At 38.4% G+C, this 4,292-nt stretch overlaps 1 protein-coding gene and 1 long non-coding RNA gene across 2 annotated transcripts in view; one reads left to right on the forward strand and one right to left on the reverse strand.

Annotated features, from left to right (window-relative positions):
* The window catches only part of LOC106297110, a 16,957-nt gene that overhangs the window by 10,702 nt on the left and 1,963 nt on the right, over window positions 1-4,292 (forward strand). The gene's annotated exons all lie outside the window — the stretch shown is intronic.
* LOC106297111 overlaps window positions 1-4,292 on the reverse strand; it is a 7,902-nt gene that overhangs the window by 2,774 nt on the left and 836 nt on the right. The window contains exon 2 of the long non-coding RNA XR_001261410.1: window positions 1,827-1,830. This is a non-coding gene — a long non-coding RNA (uncharacterized LOC106297111). The remainder of the gene's footprint in view (window positions 1-1,826; window positions 1,831-4,292) is intronic.

Here is a 4,292-nt window from a genome sequence, read left to right on the forward strand (position 1 = left end):
TGATCAAAAGGGTCGATCAGTCCATCAGTACGGTCGCCGGTACGTGCAGTATGAGCCAATCGAGTCAAAAGAAAGAAGTTTCGATCATTTTGTGAAACCTCATGATCCAAGTCAAGTCTGGTACGGTGAAAAACATGAACCTCGGTTGAAATGTTCAGAACGTCCTGAATTTCATGCTGAGTTGGTTCCATGTAATGATCTGTGGACTGCGGCACATCAGTTTCAGTAGCAGCAAACTTGGTATTGCTGCATTTACGACAGGGACAAAACATTTTACCCGTTTCTAGTGTGAGAGACGTCTGTCCGGCGTGGTGCATGAACATCTCTGCTCCGTTGAGAAATTCTTCTGTTACTCTTCCGCTTGAATCTTTATGCGCATACATCCAACTCCGAAGCTCATAGATATTTCTAGACATTTTTTTACTCTTTCTCGGTTTTTTTTGTGCATCTTAAGAATGAGAGAGAAGATCATATTTATAGGAAAATTTCGATTTTGGGTTTACAACGAATTTACGTTTGATAATAACGTAACCACCAATGTGCAACTGCATTTCTCGTAAATTGGTCGTTAATCAGATGGTACAGCGTCGATGTTTCTTAATCGTATATTTACGACTACTTTACGACTACATGAAAGTGTAGTCGTAAACGAGAAGTTAATTTACGACCAATTTGCGACGAAAACTATTAGTAGCAAAATTACGTCTAAGTTACGACGAACATTTAGGTAGTCGTAACTTAGTCGTAAAGTCGAAGGTAATTTACGACTACACATTTGTAGTCGTAAATCGTAGTCTTTACTCCCACGTTTTCTTGTAGTGTTAGTGATCAATAACATCAGTTTGCCCAACTTCTTATCATCAACACAATGTCTCATTTACGCATTTGAACCAACGTCATTGTTTTCTTAGGGTTCCTTCTATCCACACAATCTCTAGTGAATTGATTTTAGAGGGAAATATTTTCTTTACATCTTAATCATCCACACCACTCAATAAAATCATATTGAGCAGTATCATGTTGGTTTAGATATTGCATACATAGATATATAACTCACACATATAGTGAAAAGATAAGAAAGTATGTAAATCAATTTTCTAAAACATAATGGACTTTAATCTTATAACACCATTATATGTTCAAAATATTAAACATTATATATAAATTAACAATTTAAGCAAGAAAACAAGAGTAGCGCAGGGGATGTATCTTTTGTAGATTTTGGAAGTCGTACTTAATGGGTCTAGGTTACAAAGTACTGCATTAGAGACATTTATTCGAACAGCATTTTCCTCTCAAACGAAAAGTCAAAATTCCTAGCTCCTATTGTTAACCCTAATTTTCTAGGATCCTTCTTCATCAGTGTTGGATGTGTCTCATGTGTCCAAGGTCGCTTCTTCTCTCGCCTCTGATGTAGTTATGAAGGATTCTATCTCGCATGCCTCAAGCGAATATCTCCTCTTCAATAGAGGTTCTACCTGATTTTACTAGCTCATTCTATCTTCGGGTTCTACTCCAACTGTTTTGGAGTTGCGAAGAACGGTGGTGTTCGTTAATTGCCATCCCCCCCCATCCGTCTGTTACTTTCGGCACTATTCTAGAGGTAGTCACTCCAACTGAGAAATTTCAATTCTCTGCAGCTTCTACTTTTAGTTGGACAGAGCGCTCAAAGTCAGCAATTAAATTCCCAAAGTCTATGGTTTCAGTTACTTTGACGAAATTTGGGATTTTCTACGGTAATCTACCTTATGGTAAAATTTGGATGTTCTAAACTTCCTCTATGGAAAAGATAGGACGGTTACTATTCATAATCTCTCAGCAAATACTTATCTCTTCCATATACTGTCTAAATCTCTAAGGCAGAGGGTTCTTCAACATGAACTTTTGAAAGTTAGGACTCACCCTTTTTGTGACAAAATGGAAAGCTTCATTCACTTTTGATCCTCCATCGCTTCAAAAAGCTCATGTCTGGGTAAAGGTTTCAAATGTTCTTTTTGATCTTCTTACTGATGAAGGATTACCGATTATCTCCAAAACTATTGGTGTAATAGTGAATGCCAAACCTTTCACTTCAGTATCTTCGACTGAGATCAAGGTTGTAGTTGATTTGATGCAGCCCTTGCTGAAAAAGTTGAAGTTGAACGAGAAGATGGTGGTATTCAAGTTATCTCAGTCACATATCCGCGGCTGCCACCTTTATTTCATGTATGTAACGCGCTTGATCATAAATCCCAGCTTTGTCCATTGGCTCCGAAAGTTTTTGTGGACAAAGAAAAACCCCTAAGGAATAAGATAAATCATCTTTTAAGCAAAATAGGCATGTTCCAAGCTTTGTCCATTGGCTTAGAAAGTTTTTGTGGACAAAGAAATACCTCTATGGAATCAGATAAATCATCTTTTAAGCAAAAGAGGCAGGCAGGTGCTGCTTATGTGCCAAAGAAGAATTATGGGCTTCAAATCTCTAGAGATGGATATGCTGCATTGAAACTAAACGAGGTTACCTCAGCGAGTCAGAACCAGCTTTGTGCTTCTGATTTAGCCTCCCCTTGAAAGAAAATGAAGAACAAGAGAGATAATGCTCAAAAACAAGAGAGAGAGAGTAACTCAAGAGTAAGAGAGATAAAGTAAAAGAAGGATTTGGTTTCCTTGATTCAATTAGTTCACAATGTTACAATACTTAAAGGCCCAGAGCTGGGATACAAACAAAGAGAGAAATAATAAAGAATGGTGCTGCAAGATGTGCTGAAAGGGACAACACCTCAACAGTTCTTTCTTCCTCTTTCCTCTAACTAGATCATGTGACTTTAACTAATTTAGAACTCCAACTTGTCTTTGATCTTGCCAACAGTCTGGTTGACCTTTGAACACATCTTGGACGAGTTTGAACTTGCAAGGCTGCTTCTCAAGTTTGGTTCTTAATTCTAGTTCTCAAGTCTGGTGACTTGTTCTCAAGTCTGGTGACTTGTTCTCAAGTCTAGTGACTTGTTCTCAAGTCTGGTTCTATATTTATGTCAATACTCCCACTCAAGCTTAACCATAAGGTATGGTTGAGCTTGGAACCCATGAAGACATCCCTCGTTAAAAACTCTTGTGTGAAAAACCCAATGGGACAAAAACTCACAAGAGGAAAAAGAGTAGATGCTTCGTGGCTTAAGAGTATCATGATCTAGGCAAGTCTATGAGTCCCAATCTTGGATGAATGAACTCACAGTCTTTGGTGCTTGCTCCTTTGGTGAAGATATCAGCTAGCTGGTGTTCACTTCTAGTGTAGCAAGGTAGAATGATCTTCTGCTCCACAGCTTGTCTAACCTTGTGACAATCCACTTCAATATGCTTTATTCTCTCATGAAACAATGAGTTTGAAGCTATATGAATGGTTGCTTGGTTATCACAGTGCATTGTAATTGGTGTTGTTGTGTCTATGCCCAAGTCCCTTAGCAAGTTTCTGATCCAAATGAGCTCACTGGTCAGCTTCCTCATTGCTATGTATTCTGCCTCAGCACTTGAACATGATATCACCTTCTGCTTCTTGCTCTTCCAAGTAACCAGATTGCCTCCTATGAAGGTGCAATAACCAGTAGTAGACCTCCTGTTCACTCTATCTCCAGCCCAATCTGCATCACAATATCCCACAATTTCAGTGCTCTTGTTGCAATCCATCCAAACACCTTGACCAAGAGCCTCCCTTAGATATCTCATGATCCTCTCCACCATATTCCAATGGTGAACCTTTGGTGCTTGCATATACTGGCTGACTTGATTCACAGCAAAGCAGATGTCTGGTCTTGTAATGGTGAGATAGATCAGCTTCCCAACCATTCTTCTATAGAGCTTAAAGTCACCAAAAGGAGTGTCCTCAATCTCCCCCTCACGCAAGACTTTGTAACCCTCTTCAAGTGGTGTCTTAGCTACTTTTGCTCCAAGCTTTTCTGCCTCATTTAAAAGATCAAGTGTGTACTTTCTTTGAGATAATAAAAGCCCCTCTTTAGAGCGGCATATTTATATCCCTAGAAAGTACATTAGCTCACCTAAATCTTTAATATCAAAGCTAGATTTAAGAAAAGCTTTAGTAGAGATGATACCTTCCTCGTTGCTTCCTGTGATGATGATATATCCACATAGATCAGAATCACCACAATTTCTTGCTTGCTTGTGAGGGTGAAGAGAGTATGCGATGATTTTGCAAGGGAATCCTCGCAATTTCCCTACAAATTCATTTTTCCCCAATTACTCAAAATTTAAATAAAATCTAATTTTTATAATATATATATATATATATATATATATATATA

Source organism: Brassica oleracea, chromosome C6 (genome assembly GCF_000695525.1).
Source record: "Brassica oleracea var. oleracea cultivar TO1000 chromosome C6, BOL, whole genome shotgun sequence".
NCBI lineage: Eukaryota > Viridiplantae > Streptophyta > Magnoliopsida > Brassicales > Brassicaceae > Brassica > Brassica oleracea.